Source organism: Pleurodeles waltl, chromosome 1_1 (genome assembly GCF_031143425.1).
Source record: "Pleurodeles waltl isolate 20211129_DDA chromosome 1_1, aPleWal1.hap1.20221129, whole genome shotgun sequence".
Taxonomy (NCBI): Eukaryota; Metazoa; Chordata; class Amphibia; order Caudata; family Salamandridae; genus Pleurodeles; species Pleurodeles waltl.
Window position 1 is genome coordinate 81130543 of NC_090436.1, and position 20760 is coordinate 81151302.

Below are 20760 nucleotides of genomic sequence, written 5' to 3' on the forward strand. Positions count from 1 at the left end.
TCTTCTTTAGGCGCTCATAATTGCAATGTTTCTAAACAAATTTCAATGACAGCGTTGTAATTTACTTTAATTGTTTTGATGGCTTTAATTAAAAGCCACATTAGCAGCCTTTAAAAGCCGTTTAAAACCAGTTAAAGGCAGTTGTTATGGCGCCTCACCCGTGTAATTGCTCTGACATGTGTGTCTTACAGGTAGTCACGTGACTTGTCGGTGACATGTTTTCTGCATGTGGTATATGTGCTACTGCATGCTTTGTGGCTTGTGAACCGACAGGAGGCACACAACTCTTGTAAATACCGCCCCTTCCTTCCTTGTGAGAAACAAGCTTTTTACATATTTCTGACAGCAGTGGGAGTATTGTGTGTGTGTGAGTGTGCAATTCCTTGTGTGGTGTGTTTTTTGAAGGAGTGTGTGTACGCACATAATTGCCTGAGTGTTTTTGAAGGTGTATGGATATATGCACTTGTCTGTGTTCTTGGTGTAGTGTGTGTGAGTGCACAATTGCCTGGGAAACATCCTTAACAACGTGGCTCAAACCACGCTGTGCCTTTAAAGCGAGGCCCGAACCACGAATATGTCTTTGCAACGCATTCCTTAACCACGCAAGTCATTACAACGACTGGCCTTAGGGAAAGTGTTGTTGGACTGATATTGGATTTTATGTCCAACACTTTCCCTACTGTGGCGCAGACTGGAGTTGGAATAGTAAATTATACTATTCCAAACTCCAGCGCTTTCCCGAAGGCAAGTCGTTGTAATGACTTGCGTGGTAAAGAAATGCGTTGTAGGGACGCATTCATGGTTTGGGCCACGTTCTTAAGACAGGTGTTGTAAATTTGTGCGTTGTTCCGACACACAACCCAATTGCCTGTATGCGTTTTGAAGAAGTGTGTCTGTGTGCACAGTTGCCTATATGCTGTCGAAGGAGTGTGCGTGTGCCCTCACAATTGCCTGTGTGTTTTTTGAAGGAGTGTGTGTGTGTAAACAGTTGCCTGTGTGTTTTTGAAGGTGTGTGCACACAATTGCCTGTGTTTTTTTTAACGTTTCACACATTATAGATCTGAGTTGATAGCACAGCTGACAAACAGATGTTTTTCTGACAATCTACTTAAAGTGGGCTTTTGGTCCGTCCCCTTCAACCGTTGTCTTTTTAGGTCGAGCCTAGGCAGCACGCAAGCGCTGTCTATCAACGTGCTGTAATCTACAGCTGTGGGTTTGCACTACCCCCATCACACGCCCATCACTTTCACTCGTTCCGTATTGTCTTTCAAAATTCCTTTGGTTTCTTTGGTAAATGCTTTACTTTTGTCCCGCCTTTTGGCTGTTTTGTTCCCGCCTTGGGGACTGACCATGTTACATGGACTATTGCACAATTGCCTATATGCAATTGTGTGGGTGCACTATTTCTTTTGCTTTGGCTTGTTTGTTAGTTTCCTGCTCTTGTTCTGCTCCCTATCCACTATGGCTCGTTTCAGGGTACTTGGCTCGTTTCAGCAAAACACGCTTAGTTGACGCCATTTGACAACCGGACTGTAGCTGTGTATGTTTGTGTTAAACTTAATTCCTGATACGCCTTTGGAGCCTATGCGGCTTGGCACCATGCTTAGTGTTTCATATCATTGTTCTTTTTCAATTAACTGCTCCTTGGATTGAAACTTAAGTTTTATAGTTTTTTAAAAAGTTTTTTTATTGCGGAGGCCGAGACTCGAACCCGGTTTCCCAGTTCCAAAGTTGGCAGCTGTAAATATTATGCCACATCCTTTCTCCAAGTCAGTTGCCATTGTTTTAGCGTTGTGTGTAGCAATTGTATAGCTCTTCAATCCCTGGCATCACAGAACCCAGGATAATGTTCTGCATGGATAAACACTTATAAGGTCCCAAAGCCGAGACCTATTGGCTATGCCAGTACTTGTTTTGAGCAACCTCTGCCAGATGTTGATTTGAGACGTTATCAGTCAAATCTTGACTTAGCCCAGAAATGTATTTTCCTGTCACCTGGTTTTCCTGCTGGTTCTAGCCCAACCTCTCCCTCTTTCTTGTGTTTCTTGCTCTTCATTCCCCCCACTCCCACACTTCCTTAAGTTGCATACTACCAGACAGAATGCTAAAGATATCTTGGGGAAATTCAGAAAGCTAACCTAGGAATGCATTTTGCCAGGCTTTGTGGCTTGTAACTCACATTTTCTTGCTTTCCATTTGCTGGCTTTATTTGTGTTAGGCTTGCCAGCTTGAATTCGTACCTTCCCTTGCCCAAAACTTATTTATAGTATCATTCCGAGTGCTCCCTTTCTGTAAACAGGCCTGCGAATCTTGTTCTTATGTCGTCTCATTTGCTGTGCATTTGAAGACCATGATCAAATGTCAGGCTCTGTCTTCCGAGGGCGCTTGGAGACTGGGGTTAGGAAAGAGTTTTCTTCTAGCACACAACAAAATTTAAATGAACTGTTTTAAGTGTTTCAAAATATATCAAAACTAGGAACACAGATGAAGGACATTTTTTGTTATTTCAGAAGTGTGTTGGAAACAAATACTTTAATATGATCAGAACAAATCATTACCCTAAGTGGTGCAATTTCCACACATTTTTGTTTGTGCACTGTATAGTTTTATTAGTAAAATTGTATGTCTGTGCAAATGTAATGGTCACTTCAATTGAAAATGTGTTGTCTGTAATGGCAGTGTGCTACCACACCATGAATCCTCCACTCGGCGTCACTCCACTCTGCTCTGCAACACTTCACACCACTGCACTCTACTCTGCATCACTCCACTTTACATCACTCTGCGCCACTGCACTCTATGCCACTTCATGCTATGCCTCTCTGAACTACCACTCTACTCTGTGCCAATGCACTCTTTACACTCTACACCACTACACACTTCACACTGCACTATACACCACTATAGTCTAGAGCACAACAATCTGCTCTGCACAGCTCCACTCTGCTCCACTGTGCTCTATGTCACTCTGCAACACTGCGCTGTACGCCCCAGCACTCTATGCCAATACTCCCTACGCCAGTGCACTTTACTCTATAAAACTCAGCTCTATGCCCCTGCACTCTACATCAATCCACTGTACACCACTCTAATCTACTCTGCACCACTACACTCTATGCCACTGTACTCCGTGCCATTTCACTCTAAGGCATTCTGTGCCACTGCACTCTCCATAACCTTACTCTACAGCAATACACTCTAGGCCACTCTGTGCAACTGCACTCTACTCTGCATCACTGCACTCTACGCCACTGCACTCTAAGCAGCTCTACTCCACTCTGTGCCACTCCATTCAGTGCCACCCTACTCCTAGCCACTACACTCTACTCTGCATCACTGTTCTCTGACACTCTACTCTGCAAAATTACACTCTCTGCTTCTTCACTCTGAGCTACTCTACTCTGTGCCACTCCACCCTGTGCCACTCCACTCTGTGCTACTCCACGTTGTGCTGCTCTACTCTGTGCCACTCTGTGCCACTCCACTCTGTGCCACTCCACTCTGCAGCACTCCACTCTGTGCTACTCCACTTTGTGCTGCTCTACTCTGTGCTACTCTACTCTGTGTTACTCTACTCTGTGCCGCTCCACTCTGCACCACTCCACTCGGTGCCACTGCACTCTACGCCACTCTACTCTTAACCACTGCGCTATATTCTGCATCCCAGTTGTCTGACCCTCTACTCTGCATCACGGTACTCTGACACGATAATCTGCAACACTGTGCTCTCCGCCACTGAATTCTACTCCACTCTACCCTGCTCTACTCCACTCTACCCTGCTCCACTTGGCACTGCGCCACTCCACTCTGTGCCACTCCACTATGCCACTGCACTCTACGCCACTCTGCTCTTAACCACTGCACTCTACTCTGCAACACTGTACTCTGACACGCTACTCTGTGACACAGCACTCCCCGTTACTGAACTCTGGGCTGCTCCACTCTGCAGCACTTCACTCTACTATGCACCACTCTAATCTATGCCACAGCATTGTACGTTGCTGAATTCAGTGCCACTGCACTCAGTGCTACAGCATTAAATTCCATGGCACTCAATGCCACTATACTTTGCAACATTCTATGCCAGTCCACTCTACACCAGTCCACTCTATTCCACTCCATTGTATGTCATTCTACACAACTCCACACTATGCCACGCCAACACACAACAGTCTCCGCAATTCCACTCCACAACACTCTACTCCACTGTTCGCCATTCCACTCTGACACTCCAAGCCACTCTCCTCTACACCACTAACTTTTAGCCATGCTGACAGCGGCCACTCTGGTGTACAACATGGCTAAAATACATTGGCAAAGCCAATAGTTCTTGCATAGTCGAGACCTATTGGCTTTGCCAATGATGTTATTTCTCCTTGTTCCTTCCTCCTCCCTAGCCCGCCACCCCTTCTTTTTTCCCCAAGACATCTCCCCTTTATACCTTTTGCCTTCTCTTCCGTCCCAGCACTATCTCATTAGTGCTACCAGGATCGGGTTTTTCTTTCTTTTTTCCATTTCGGACTCCTTTCTTTTATCTATGTTGTAGAAACTAAACACGGACTATAATGAAGGCTTCCTTTCCATCCGACCTTTATTTGTACTAGAAACAAAAAGAGGACTGCAGCCAAGTGAAGGGAGCTTTTTGGTTCTTTGTGTGTCTTTAATGTGCTTGCTCTGAATGTGTATGCATTAACACAATAAATCCAAACTTACTGGCTTTGCCACTCCTTGTTTTATTTGCAGGCTTTTCAGTCCAGAGCGAAGTGTGCTCTCTTGCTTATGAGTTTGTGCTTGTAAAACTGTATTTCTGCATCATTGCGGGGAAGGGAGAAATCTGGATAGTTTAAGTGGAAACATGACTTGACATTTTGCACCTATGCACCATTCAATGTGCCTGACTTCTTGGGAAATGTGCGCATTAGAGAGACATATGCTACCTTCCCTCAAAGAGAACATCTGTTTGTGAATCACGCACAGTCACCACGTGCCCAGCACACAACGGGGCGCAAAATCACACATTCACACTTTGGGCACCTTCATACCATGACATGAGGTATATTTATAGCACAGAATAGTTATTTCAAGGGAGGGAATTTCACCGAGAAAATGTTCTATCCACTGCTTAATTTGTAAATAAAAAACGTGCGGGTGCCCAAAACCTTCCTCTTAAACACACTGCAGCTGCTATTAAACGTGCAAATACAGAATACTGAGGCAGCGTAATCCTGAAGCCATCTCGGGTCTCTTTAATCCATTTACAGCCACTCCCTGCCCCTTCAGATCACTTTTACAGCTTTCTCCCTCTCTGACGCTTTTTCTTTTTTCTCTTAGTCCGTCCGCAGTAAATGTTTGAGGCAGAAAAATAAGTGCCGGTGCCACGAAACAACAAGCACAAATTAAACACTGATTCTATCCCGTACTGTTAACTTCCTTGTCTCTTCTCCTCTCTCCAGCATAATCCAGAACAACTTCATGACTAATCACTTTGCTTCCTACTCACGTTTGTCCCTCTGTGATGTTCCCCTTCACATTTCCAGTGCACATGGGGCACTTGTGCGTTGTTACTTTATGTGAACGCATTGATTTTAGTTCAGCACATAAAATAACAAAGGGTCAGATTGTTTCAGCCAGGTGGTACTCTTTGTTGGACTGTTCTTACCTAACATTTTGCCCCAACACCCTGATTTTAGGAGCAAGTCCCACCCTCATATCTCAGATATCCAGAGCTCCTCCTAAACTGTGAACTTGAATATATGTAAGCTGCCCCCACCAAATCTGGTAATATGCCTATAAATATCCCTAGCTAACATAGTTGTTCTTGTCTGAGACTCACTGCTCAAATCATTAATTATCAGCAAAATATCTCCAGGTAACCATCCAAGCTCTTACTGGTTTTATGTGACACTTGACTCTATGAGCAGCGCAGAGTTTAGGCCTAAGTAATTGTGTTAGTTTGGTAAGAAGTCTAAACCCTGAGATGACCTGAATGTGTGTCCTAGAATGTATTTGAATATGTAACCAGATTGGCAGCATGCAGCTGTGGCGACAGTCGATTGGATGAGAGTCTGTGATCTAGATTGTCTGCAACCTGAGAGAATGCATTTAGCTAATGAGCGAATCAGAGGCCTGAATATCTGATGAGGGGCATCTGTAGGAGAGCCGCACCAGCTCAGGGTTTGCGCCCTCTGAGATGGGCCGCTACTGGGTTTGCTCCACCAGATCCCACAGAACCAGGACCGGCTATCCAGGGTTTCCCCAGAGAGTGTAAAGCACGCACGTATCCATATTTAGATCAGAAGGTGAATATTTGTGTGTAATCCCAAAGGCCATAGTAGCCCCTTGGTCTTCCCAGGTAATCAGGACTGGGAACCATGTTGTGAGTCCCAGGTCCGATTCTAGGGAAGCCTGGTTGAGGCGGTCACCACATAGCGTATGTTCCCTGCACAGATGACCCTTGCTGTCCACATCGGTAGCTGTTCCAACCACGGATTACTATGGTTTTATCGAATACTAACAGGTTATAGTCGTTTGGTGAGCTGGTAATCTTTCCCTCGTCTGGAAGCTTTGAGGTGTTTAGTGCAGCCATCTGGTACTCCACCTTGAAGCACATACAAGAAATATTGGCATGCCTTTCAGCTTGAAAGCCCACCTACATGAATGAATGCATTAATGTATACGTATGATGTAGCCAAGAGTTGAATTGCATAATTTTTAGAGAAACTACTGGGGCTCCGTTTGGAGCCTGCCTTCTTTTGTGAGGTATCCTGTAATGATTATTAATTGTTAAGACAAATGGAGGGGTTCATTTAGTCTGTTTAAGCAGTAAAGATGTAACATGTGATTGAACTAATTTTAGCATCACGACTCCATCATTACACTGATCCTGCCTCTCTGATCAGGTGTTTCTTAGTCCCTGTGTGCTTCAGGCTGCCGGCTACCCCACCTCTGGCAGTATCTATCTCCCAATACTCATGCCGCCTCTCCCTCTACACCCCCTCTTTCAGCAAAATCATCACTTGTTTCCCTTTTTTCAGCCTTCTCTGTGCAGAGGATACCTAAATATCTCTCTCAGAAGACTAGTTGGCTTCCACGCTGGCTGCTGGAGTTGGCTGGGCGTGAGGGAGCCAGCTGGGGTCACGAGGCCTTGGGGTTCCCAAGGCTGGCCTCAGTAGGGGAAGGGCGGATTGACCAAGTATGACTGAGGCACCTCTATTACAAAGAAAAAAAAGTAAAATAAATTATGGAGTGCGAGTTTGCATAGTGGAAAGAAGAGACCAGAACCGCCCTTCAAGTGCTTTGTTTACCTATTCCCGCTTGCTCTGGGGTGCCCCACTTTGGGCAGGGGCAGCTCCTGTGCTTTGCCATGTGTTCTGGGGCTGAAGGAGGTGCAGCAGCCCATCCCCCCTGCAAGTCTTTTGCAAATTTGCCAAGGGCACTCTTAGAGCTGAGCTTTTGCTGTTTAGCTCTTGAATGCAGGGACCCTGGAGTTGGTCCTATTGTTCCATAATGAGGCCTAAAGTGGTAAAAGAAGGACCCTAATACATGTTTTAATGATGTTTGAATACAAATGCTTTATTGATAACTTGTGTTGATGAAGAGTGCAATACCTATTGATAGTGAATGCATTTAAACATTGTTACTGAGTGCATCGTTTTTAATGGTGCATCTTAGTATGTAATGCTTCCATTTATTTAAATGTGGTGACTCTTTGACAAAGCCTATAAGCCTGCCTTATATTTTAATGTGGTGACTCCTTGACAGAGCCTTAAATGTTAATGGGATGACCCTTTGACAGAGCCAATAGGCCTGCTTTATTTCATATGACCTCTCCTTATATTGTGATGTTGCCTCTGGTATAGGTAGGGGTATTGTGATTTCGGAAGTCATGACTCACTAGAGGTCAAAAGGGTTTTCAGAATGTCATCTAAGGTATTTTCTCCACCAGATGTGCATATTTGTAATTTAATGCACAGTTTTTATTAGATAATAAATTTACTTTTACTTTTTTAAAGAAAAAGCAGTAACTGGACATTCATTTATTGAGTGTTATTATTGTATGCCAGCGAACGGAGATGACTAGCCTATACCACCTCTCCTGAGTAGGCCTCAAGCAGAAGGGGCGGGGCACTTACCTTAACGCCGCTCTGCTCCTCCGTCTCCTCGCTGCAGGCACAGGCTCCCAGCCATGGCACTCCCAGGCAGACTTGGAGCCTGTGCAGGCTCTCTCCAGCCCTGCAACTGTGTTGCAGGGCTGGAGAGAGCCTACTGCGCATGTGTGTTTGGCCTGGCCCAAGACATACATGCGCAGTGAGGGGGGGTGCGCTGCTCATCAAAATGGCCTTTTTTGGCTGTCCCCCACCTGTAATTGTGTCTTGCTTCAATTGAAGTCAGTTAAGAAAATACGTTCTCATGGTTCTTTTTTCAAACCTCCCATTTTCCTCTTCTAATGTGTTATCTTGTATGCTTTCTTTCGAAACAATTGATGGTGAGTGAAGGTAGGGATAGATTGTGGATACCATTTGCAGGCCTATATTCTGAAAATGTGTGCATGCAGTACTTAGAACATACGTGTGCACTCAGGCCTATAATCTTACAATGTCATGCATATGTGTTTACGCTCAGGTCTGTTTACTGAGAACGTGAGTTTGTGTATGCAGGTCTGTATACTGAATGCTGCAAGTGCATGGGTCATCGGGCCTCTACACTGAGCATGATTGTCTGAGTGTAGGCCTGTATACTTAGAGTAAACCTGGCCTGTGCGCAGGCACACCTGACACGAAGAAGAGGGGGGGGCCGAGGGTGTGTGTGTGCGTGTGTGTGTGTGTGTGTGTGCCGGTCTGTACATTAAGAATGTGTGTGTGACTCCAGGCGCTGCTCTGATTTCCTGAAAATGTTTGTGCGCATGCCTGCTTACATGCAAAGGTTAACCTGTAGGTTTGGGACCTTGCACGATGAGTTGATAAAGGTCCAAATAATAATGTATGTTTACAATGAACACATTCAGGAAAGACTAATGGATTTATGGAGAAGCATCTCTTAGTGAAGATATTGCTCGTGCCACAGCATCTGAGGTAAATTCTATAGAAGAGCAAAAAGATATTGTTTGCAAGGTCAAACTAAAGAAAAAAGAAAGAAGTGCGAAATCAAGATAAGAATAAGAAAAGTTCATCTAAACAGCTGGACAAGAAATTATACAAATCAAAAATGTGGAGAATGTGGAATCTTAGGGTATCTTACAAACGTTTGTAAGAAGAGTAAATCTGACAAGAAAGTAGGTGAAGTTAAGGATGATTCAGAGTCAGACTCTCAGTCAAATAAATCTGTGGAAGAGAAGAATTTCCAACAAAACGACAGTGTACTTGGAGTCAGGGAAACCGAGGAGGATGGCAGTGTAAACCTCCTTTCCAAGTTATCAAGAAATAAACCAGTTTGTAATATCAAGTAGGATGGAGTGAAAATTCTCATGGTTGCAGACTCAGGATCTCTTTACACCATTGCGGACAGAACTGTGTGGGCTGAAAAATTTGCAGGTGTCTTGGGAAATTCTTTGAACCCGTCAGATGTTGTTCCTGAGAGTTTCCTGGGAGAACCTATTCCAGTGGTTGGGTACTGGTGATTAACTTTTGAATGCAAGGGAAGAAGAACTGTCAGCAGACTGTGTGGCAGAGGATGGTCCTTCTGTTCTAGGGTGAGTGGACCAGAGAACGTTAGACATTATAACGGACCCTAATAGCCAAGAGCAGGTTTTAGTCACTGAAAGTGGAGACGAAGAGGGAATTGAAGAGGAACTACCTAAAGGTATTTTCTGAGAAGATTGGAACATTAAAAGGGTACTCACATAAAATAGTACTAAAACATGATGCTGTCCTCAAAGTACAGAAATTTAGAGATATTCCTTGGATTGTGAGAAAGGAAGTTGACCAAGAGATAGAGAGATTGCTAAGAGAGGGAATTATTGAAGCAGTTGATGCTGCAGAGTGGATTGCCCCGATTGTTGTCACAGGAAGAGCCAATGGGAAGCGAATTCAACATTTTTCACACTTCCTATTTTGTTCTAAAAAACGTGGGGATACTTCTTCAATATATTGTCTACATTGTCAAACCTTTGCACCACTAATATGATAGGAATCACTGTGCGTGGCCTCGGGATAATGCCTAATCAACCCTGATCTATCCATCCCATAATGTCCTTTCCACAACTGCATAGATTTGAATGATGATCATCCTGTCAGCAAAGTGTAACTCATCCTAAAAAAACCTAAGATCACAATCTCTGAATTACCTTAAGCTTTGGCTCTTATATCAGGTTTTTTAGAGTTGCACACTACCTTTCCACAAAACCTCAAATGTTTCTTCTGACAACATGGTGACAGGTGAACTGGAATCCACAATTACCTTTAAATCAATCCCCTCAATCTTTACCATGCAATATGGTCAGTTTTTACCCGCACCCTCGCCTGCATTGTGATTAATTTCAACAGTAAGAATGGTAGTTGTAGAAATATTACCTACTTCCTGTGGATCGACATCAGAAACACAATTAACTTTGATATCACTCTTAGTATTTTTACATACTTTTATAGAATGCCCTATTTTATTGCATTGATTGCACCTTTTTCTTTTCCATGGACATTCAGCACTATAGCCCATATGGCTGTGTGACCCACACCTGAAACATGCACCTCTGTGAGTTATGTATTATTTCTCAATCCATCTTGAACTCTTTTTACCACATTTACTTTCACACTATCGGACATATCTGAATTACCTACACCCTGCAATATCTTTACAACGTGAACCAAATGTTAAATCCCCTTTGCAATTTTTATTGTTTCTTCTAATGTTGGATTAGTATAGCATAATAAGTGCTCCTTAATTTTCTTTATGTAACAATTCAACACAGTCTGGTTCCTAATACATTGATCAACTGCGTTACCAAATTTACACATACAAGTAGTTTTAGAGCAGCTACATATTAATCAGTAGCTTCACCAATATCTTGTTTGCGTGAGTAAAAATTAAAACTTTCCAATTCACTGCTGAGTTCCGCTGACAAATGCTGTGAGAAACTTTTCTTCACTTCGCTGAAACCATTCCAGTTTCCTGAATCGCCAGAATCATCGCCTGGTGGTTGTATTACTGGCAAGTGATCAAATATCTTGTGGCCTTCATTGCTCAAACAATTAAGAAGTAAGTAAGGCTAACTTTCTAGTAGGGGAATAGTTTACAGCAGTGGTTCCCAACCTGTGGTCCGGGGACCCCTGGGGTCCGCGAAGCCTCCTCAGGGGGTCCGCGACTGCTTAGAAAATTAAATAATATTAACAGATTAGGTCCCCAGCTTTCAGTAATGACTCAGTGAGGGAGTCCCTGGATTCCTGTAATGATTCAGTGGGGGTCCCCGGGTTCCAGTAATGATAAAGTGGGGGTCCTCAGAAGCCAAAAGGTTGGGATCCACTGGTTTACAGCATCTATAGCCACTAAATAGTTTTGAAATGCACGAAACCTACGTTCCCACTCTAAGGCAGGCTTACCAGGATTGTCTACAAAATGCAGCAGCTGTTTCACATGTCCGCAGGGAGACCTCCCCTGGGTTTCTCCATAGGGGAATTGAAACATACCAGGTCGCAGGGACCTCTCCTCTCGGGAGCATGTCCCGAGCTCACCAGGGCTCCCGGAACCCCCCATGTAGGTTTCTGGGGCCGCTGCGTTCCCCTCAGCAGTGCGGCAGCTACTCCTTATGGCAGTTTGTGCCTCTGGGATGCAGGGTTGCAGCAATGAATCCCTAGGCAAGCAGCTCCTGCCTGTGCTCCGGGGGCACCACTAAAAGCTCTCCTGTGTCCCGGGGTCACTCCTCGAAGTACTCCTATGCCCCGGGGGTACTTTTGTGAGCACGCATCTACCGCCCAGGGGGGCGGGGGAACGAGGGTGCTCCTCTCGCACTGCCACCCCGTCCAGATGCAAGAAGTAGGCGCCCCTCCGGCAGGCCGCATCGAGGCAGGGCAGCACTCATCATGTGCTGCGAGGATCGGAACTGCTGACACAAAAGCGCTCTCTCTCCGCGCTGTGAAAATTACTAGTAGAGCACTCCTATGCGCCTTAAGAAAAAGGGCAAACTGCAGGGGAACAGGGGGCACACCACTGAGCCCCTGGAGACAACAACTGGGGCACAGGGGGGCAGGGCCCAAGAAAGCAGACCAGCACAAAGGTTTGCAGGCAGCAGCAGTTCCTCTTAGTGACCCAGCAGGCCAAAGATCAGCACAACAGCAGCAGTCCAAAGGCGGTTCCTGGCGAGTCCCTCCAGCAGCATCCTGTGTCCCGTTTAGTAGTCCATTAGTGTCTCAAAATGTGGGGGAAGACCTCCCGTACTTATACTCATTTTGTGCAGTCTCCACAAAAGGGGGCGAAGGGGTTCCAACCAGTAATAACTGGTTCCAAGAATGTCCCCATTCTCCTCCAGCACAGACTCCAGACATCAGTGGGGGTAAATAAGCACTTTGTGTGAGGCCAAGGCACAGCCTTTACAAATGCAGGTGTGCCCACCTCTCCATCTCTCAGCACAGGAAGACCATTCAGTATGCTGATGCACCTCTGTGACACCTCCACCCTTCCTGTGTACAGGCTGTCTGAAAAGTATGCACAAAGCCCAACTGTCACTCTACCCCAGACGTGGAATGGAGTCAAGCCGCAAAACACCAGAATCATAAGCACAGAGTTATGCCCACTTTCTAAAAGTGGCATTTCTATAATGGTAATAACAAATCCACCTTCACAAGTACGCAGCACTTCTCACTACCATTACAACCATACCAAACATGCCTACGCTACCCCTCACAGATCAGACAATACCCCCTACCCAAAAGGTAGGGCATTTCCAAGGCAATCCTATTAGCAAGGCAGCACTCACAGCAGTGAGACACCAAATAGGTGGTTTGTCACTACCAGGACAGGCCACACAACCAGGCACATGTCTTGCCTTTTACATACATAGTACCCTGGCCATAGGGCTAGCTAGGGCCTACCTTAAGGGTGACTTATATGTAGTAAAAGGGGAGTTCCAGGCCTGGCAAGTAAAGATGTCAGGTCCCTGTGGCAGTAAACTGTGCATGCAGGCTCTGCAGAACCAGGCCTTAGACAGGTTTGAAAGGCTACTTCTGTGGGTGGTGCAAGCTGCGCTGCAGGCCTACTAGTAGCATTTAATTTACAGGCCCTGGGTATAGGGATACCACTATACAAGGGACTTACAGGTAAACTAATGTGCCAATTAGGTGTGAGCCAATCATACCAAACTTAGAAGGGAGAGCACATGCACTTTGGCGCTGATCAGCAGTGATAAAGTTCTCAGAGCCCTAGAGTCAACAACAACATTTTGGGGATGACCCTGTAAAAAGGGCCAGGTCCAACAAGCTTGTACAATTTAAGTTTTATAACCTTACCACCAAAATTGGTCTGTGGCATTGAAGAATGAAGTAAATCAGCTTGTTAACGCTTCCCTTTATGTTAATTTATTACACATTAGTTTAGTTTAGTTTAGTTTTAAGGATTTATAAAGCGCATAGTTACCCTAAGGCATCCCAGCGCTAACGTGACATGACTAATGCCAGCGACAAGAAAAATCCAGAAAGTTACCTACAGAAAAGGATAGTCTTGAGTTTTTTCCTGAAAAGCTGCTCTGAGGGTTCATGACGAAGCTCAGAGGGAAGAAATCAATATATCAATAATGTCATCAATATCTATCACAACGATACATTTCACTTTATTCAAAGTCATTAATCAATTTGACGACGCCACCATGACCTTCCAGCCATGAATAACCACTCCAGTTTAATAGAATTTTATGAGTTTTATTCCCTATTCATTACAGTCTACGAGCAAATGGGTTAATCTCAATACCAAGATGCATAATAACATAGTCACGATATGGCAGCTGTGATAAGATTTCATTAACGCAAGAATCACAAACATCAGAATATAGCACGGTGTGAACATAGATCAAAGTACAACAGAATATTGATATAGCATCAGTTCAACAAAGCATAGTCTCAGTCATTTGTCTATTTGCGTCAATTTGGTAAACAACTGTCCTAACCACTGATTAGCATTCGCATGTTGGGCTTCATGCAAAACAATTTAGAACACCAATTTGGAAAACATCTAGCTATGGTCCCTGTCAAAAGCCAGCAGTTGGTACCTAGAAAGGAAAAGCAAACAGACAAATTACAATTGCATTTTCATAATTACCCTCCAAAGATTAGATCAGCGCACAGGTTCAGTCTTCGTCTTCAGGACATCAGTCAAATCGCCATCAGTCAGCACTCAACTAAAGGGAAAAGGGATACTTCCCTCATAAGGAGGAAAAGTGTAAATGGGCAGTCAATGGCTGAGGATGGTTTTTCAGTAAAATCTCAAATCACCAAACAGAGTGACAGAGTTTCTGGATAAAATCAATAGCATTCCCTACCTAATTCTTTTCGACCTTTCTGTGACATTAGTTTTTATCCCTTTTTCATAGTACATTCCCCCAAAATTCTATTGGACATTTACTATACCCCACTATCTTTAACCTATCAAATTTAACATTTGGTAATCACAATTGTCACCCCTCATTAGTTTACAGGTCTTTGATTGGTCTTCATAATTGACGTCTTCAGGGGTGGCACATCCGGTGTTACTTCATACTTTGGCATTTCTTGCCACATCTTTTGGGTCAGCAGCTTCGTTGTTCACCGGTCCAAGTGACCTTGTACATTTCATTAATCTACATTTGTTTCAATTAATTTATAACTTATCAACCAAGGCACCGAAGATGCGCTTGGGAACGGATTTAACATGGTTACATTCATCTTCCAAGTTTGAAGAAAAGAACATTTGCAGGGTCATGGCCCCTTGTGAGTCAGCACACTGGAAAACAGAAAAATGCATTTAATATGAGAGCCAGGCGGCTAAACTGCAGCTCACGCTAACTTAAGGCCTATGAAGATTTTAAATGCAGATTCAACAATACGAACGTTAATATAAGCTTAATTGAACATAACATAAACATTTTATTCATCATTATTAGTTCGCGTATACATTGGTGGGCACTCTTCGTGGTCACAATTCAAGTGCACATTTAAGCAAATTCGCTATTATTATAGTTTTCTATGCAGCATCATCACACATTAATTCATAAACATTTCATGTTAATATAGATTATATAATCTACGCTCTCTCAAGCTCATAAGCACTTTCCAGCTTGTGCCTGTTTATCTCTGAGAAACTGTCTGTGCAGATACATAAAATAGCAATTCCTCCGTATGTTTAAACATTTTGCGCTCCTGTCAGCGCATCACAAACAATCGCAGGGCCATGTATATAACAAAAATGGCCGCCAGCTTGTTGTGTGCGTCCGCACATCTCACGCTTTGATACGTGCCTCAGCATCATGCGTCTGCTTCCCTGATGTCTGGGAATTGACGCGCTACTGTTGAAGACTGACGAACCTCATCTGAAGGTTCACACACTGCTGCCACCGTCGTGCTTCCTGCTGAAATGCCTTAAACACGGCTCAGCTGTCTGCTACCCCACACAGCAGACTATGAACTCCGCCTCCTTCGAACTCTGTGTATAGCAAGCACGGTCAGAAGCTCCATGCTCCAGTTTGCTCACCCACAGCAATGCTCTTAATGTGTCAATGGCCCTTGTTTTACCTTTGATCGTTGCCAATATGTAGTGTATACTCACTACGTAGAAATAACCCTCCGTAACTCCGATGTGATGTTTTGTATTTTATAACAAATATTAATCCAACATGGTGAGCCCACCAACCGCCATCCGCTAGGATCAGCTTCAATCACCAACTGCCGCTTCCCCACAAAGTCCCAGAACTCAAACAGGTCGTACGTAAGCATAAAGAACAGAAAAAACATACTGGATACTGCATACAAATTTCAAGGGAAACTTTCAGTATGAGACATGAGAATACAACACCCATCTGGTGAGCTTCTGCTACTTCAGGCTAGACCGTCAGTCTCGAGCAAGGGCACAAATGATTTGCATAAGGTTGGTCCCTGCATGTGGCTGGCACAGGGAACAAATACATCACATCAGGAGTATGGCCAGCCGCAGTAGCCGGTCTCCGTGATCACCTCAAGCATCCATCACTGTTTGGTTTTTCACTGCTCAATATACAGTCTTCAAACACAAAGCACAAGAAGCAGTGAAACCTTGACTCAGCAGTTTTGTTCTGCAAAAATTGCTGCCCAGTTTATATTTAAGCAGTAAAATCGTTTTTAATTGTACAAAACTGCATCAAATCAAAACGTCAGTTCAATAATACACCTTAATGAACATTTGTGATGAACTTCATCGAATCGAGTCCACACAGATTACACAAAGAGGACGGATGCAGTGCATAAATCATCCGTTCTGTTTGTTGTGCAGCCCTGCAGATGTCGGTGTGATGGGTGTTTGGCAAGCACCTGCATAAATACTGGAACACCAAAGTAATCCACACTTTTTCAATCCAGGTGTCTGGCTTGAAGCGGTTCTCCTGTCAAAAAGCCTGAATTTCTGCAATTTATCACAGAACGTAATCCGAAAAGATATGGGAACACATATTATACATTTATAAAGCTGCAGTTTAAGGAAAGATGAAGTTCTCCCTTAAAATAATCTTCAAATAGAAATATTATAGGGCAGTAAACCTTCACACTGCAGTCTTTTATGGATGATTTAACACATGAACTAGACGAATCACAAGCTGTGTGGTTACCCAGTAGGCTGCACACTTTGCACCTGTGCAGTATGTGCTGTGCAGTTCATAGGTTGTGCAGTGTGCATCTTTGCTATATTTTCATGCTGTGCATTATTCCACCATCTATGAATTGGGCTCTATAATCCATATAAACAATATTTTGGGTCCTACGAAGTAAGTGGAGCCTATACCACTAAGTATATATCGTTGTAGACCATGTCTTATGTGCAAAGTCTGGTAGCACAGGTTCATATGTGGCAACAATTGTGTGACATTAACGTTGTGTTTGGGTTTTCAAAGTATTCATGTTTGGCAAAGTTTTAAAGTTTATCCTAACTACAAGGAAATAGAAGAAGTGAAGGATAATTCTTTATCATCAACCCTCCACTTTGCAGTATAATCCACCCATTAAGGACAGTGCTTAATTTGTAAATAAAAAGGTGCCGGTGGTCAAAGCCTTCCTCTTAAACACACTGCTGCTGCAATTAAATGTGCGAACAGGGAGAACTGAGGCAGCGTAATCCTGAAATCATCTCGGGCCTCTTCAATCCATTTAAAACCCCTCCCTGTCCCTTCAGCTCACGCTTGCAGCTTTCTGCTTTCTCCCTTTGTGAAGCTTTTTCGTGTTTCTCTTCCTCCGTGTTTCCCAAATGTGTCTTTAGCTCGCTGAAAAGGCTTGAGACAGAAGACTAAGCGCCGGCCCTCAAAAATAAGATCCTCAGCTCACTCCACCATTGAAAACTGTTGACCTAACGATGCGCCTGCCACTAGGCTGCCAAGTCATAGTGACGGTCGCCCCACTCTATTTAGGGTGGGGCAACTATCACTGGATTTTCTTGTCATAGACTATCCATGAAACTATTCCATTTCTAGGTGGGGAGGTCAATACCCTTGACGTGCAGGACTAAAACTCCCCCCAAGCTAGGGTTTTCCTTTATTATTTTCCTAAAACATATAACTTGTAGAGTAGTTTGTTTTAGAAAAACAAAGATTGTATACCGGCCAAAAAAATAAATGCATCCTGGATACCAGAGGATGGTTTTTATGCAGGAAGATCTCAGCCAGGCAGGCCGGCAGTGAACTTAAAATGTGGTGGGCGGACCTCCTGCAGCGGGGCAGAGGCTTGAGCCTCTACTGACTTGGCAGACCACCCACCTAAGTCCAAACGAACTCCTAGGCCAAGACCTGCCCACTCACACGGTGCCACCGTGGGACACACGATATTGGCTCCCCTCACGCGATCTCCCAGTGAGAAGTCAATATCGCATGTGGCAGGAACAACAAGCTGAAAACCACTGCAAACCGTAGTTTTCAGCTCGTTTTTCAGAGGCTTTTAACTGCCGATATCCATTAATGGGTGTGAAAACACCCCAGGACATCGGCAGAAGCCTCAGCAAGCTTTTGAGTTTTTGTTTTTTTTGAGGAGGGGGCCTGCGGCTGGGGTGGGGGCAAAAGTGCCTGCCTCTCTGCATGAGACCACGCCTCCTCTACGGCCCGCCCCATCCTCACACTGTGAGGTTTTTGGTGAAGTTGGCAGGTCTGTAGGCCACCTGTGGTGCTGTTCCATAGGAGTAGCTTGACCATTGAGCTAAATGTTGAAAAAACAATTTTATGTTTAATTTGGGAATTTGTGGGTGTAGTGAACATGAGTGATACATTTTGACTTAAGATATTAGAAGGGATGGGGTGACTTTGAAGCATGAGGCTGCTTCCTCAAGTAAACGCTGCTTTAACGTTGTGAAGTTTTTGAATGTTTGTTAAGGCAGTAAAACGTTTTAGGATTTGTGGGTGGTAGCTTCCTTTAATACATTTGTGTAAAGCAGTGGTTCCCAACCTTTTGACTTCTGTGGAACCCCACTTTCTCATTAATGGAACCCGGGGACCCCCACTGAATCATCATTGGAATCCGGGGCCCCCTACTGAGTCATTACTGGAAGCTCGGGACCTAATTTGTCAATATTTGTTAATATTTTTTTATTTTCTAAGCATTTGCGTACCCCCTGAGAAGACTTGGCAGACCCCCAGGGGTCCCAGGACCACAGGTTTGGAACAACTGGTGTAAAGGATACAGTTTTAACTTGGAGAGCATTTATATCTTGTCTTAGTGATAATTTGTGCTAGCTATATTATATTAATGTTATAATCCGAAAAAAGTTTATTAAGAAATAAAAAATAAAACCACAAAAAATGTATAGTTACTTAAGAGGTTCAAAAACAGAAGCAAGATTGTCAAACACTACCGCGTTTGTACAAAAAGGAGCACACACGCCACAGCTTTATTTTAATAGAATGCTGCACATTTCATGCATCTCTGGGTGAGATCTCTGGGACATCAGCAAAACGGTGTAATGTTTTCGCACTGAACGTATGCAAAGGTGTTGGCTAGTAAGAAAAAAAAAAATGCCCCCTCACCAAATGAAAGTGCCATCTCAGAAGTGCTAGAGAGTAGCCAGAGAATCAAAGTTCATGTGGGCTGATTGCGTTCGGAGAAGACAGTAGGCGTGTTAAACAGATGAGATGCTGAGATGTGGGTGTAAGAGCCTCTTCTTCTGAGAACACAACATCTCCACATGATAGGACTCACCACCCACAAACATCCTGCTTCAGTGTAAACAACCCTGAATCATGGCTCCAGTCCTTGTTCACTGCCTTGTTACTCTCCATGTAGCTTAAAACAGTCCTGCATGTGTGCAGCAATACCATGCATGAAAAGATGCTGTGCACATTGTAGATGTTACAGTGATTTAATCTGGCACCAGTTTTGCTGCCTTGCGAGGATTTTACCCTGGGGTTTATCGCCAGCCTTTAATTGGTGGGCAACCCTGTGTGCAGAAAGGGGTACAAAACAGGCACAATCACTGCCTGCCCTTGCTGTGCTTGCTAAGAGTTCCACATTACATTAGTGCCTGGGTCTTACTTTGTATTTGCACCTGATGTCACCACAGAGTTCATCTAAATGAACCCTCTAATCATAATCTAAATCAGTGGTTCCCTACCTGTGGACCCCCCTTTACCAATCCTGGAACCCGGGGACCCCAACTGAATCATTATTGGAATTCAGGGACCCCCCCCCCCACTAAACCATTACTGGATGCTGGGGACCTAATCTGATAATATTATTTAGTTTTCTAAGCAGTTGTTGACCCTCTGCAGAGGCTTTGCGGACCCCCAGGGGTCCCCGGACCACAGGTTGGGAACCACTGATCTAAATGGCTGAATAAATACCACTTGGGGCTGGAAAGTGTTGGAAAGTGGGGGGTTTAGGACCGCAGCAAAGTATTGGAAGGATACTAAAAGGAGCTTTTAGAGAGTTAACATAATGTTGTGTGTTTTCAAGGGGGGTTGAGGCACTCTCGCTTAGTGAACTAGAATAGCCTAAAACCTTTGAAGAATGACAGACAATAATTGCCTCTGGCTGGTGCTAAAAACCAAACCGCGTGCGCAGCACCAAGGACCTCTCGCGACACAAGTCATTCTACCCCCAAAGAACAGCTGCGCCTCCTGGCAGCGAACCCTCAGACTGCACTCTGCAGACAATAAAGGGACGGTGCAGTCGACTTCTCTGGGTGCATTTGTGCTCAGAAGTGATGTTCCTAGTTCAGTACATAACCTGACGCATGCTCACAGGCAGCACCGCCTTTCTATGTCAACTGACGAAGGACTACTGTTTGGGAACTGAAAATAAATGCACGGGCTTCTCAGCCTCGCCTGCAGCCTGTCCAGTATCTATACGTCCATTGCAGAGCCTGAAGGGAGAGTCATCCTTCCACTGTCACAAAAGGGGTGGCGGGCAGCCTTTCTAGGAGCAGGCTGTGCTTGAAACAGGGAGGGGTCTGTCTAACTGAATAGCATCCATGAAACTGTATTTAACTGGTTCGTCAATTAACCGGGAAAATGAGGGTATTTCCACGTTCATGTACAAAATATATTTGATGTCCTTTCAAACCCTTTCCTGCAGAGTTGGTTTATTACAATTTTTCTTTAAAACAAAAAAAGTCCGGTGGTAGCCATGCAAAGGGAGTCCATGT

At 44.3% G+C, this 20760-nt stretch overlaps 1 protein-coding gene across 2 annotated transcripts in view; it reads left to right on the forward strand.

The window, feature by feature from the left end:
- Positions 1 to 20760, forward strand: part of FAM219A (family with sequence similarity 219 member A) — a 363317-nt gene that overhangs the window by 170645 nt on the left and 171912 nt on the right. The gene's annotated exons all lie outside the window — the stretch shown is intronic.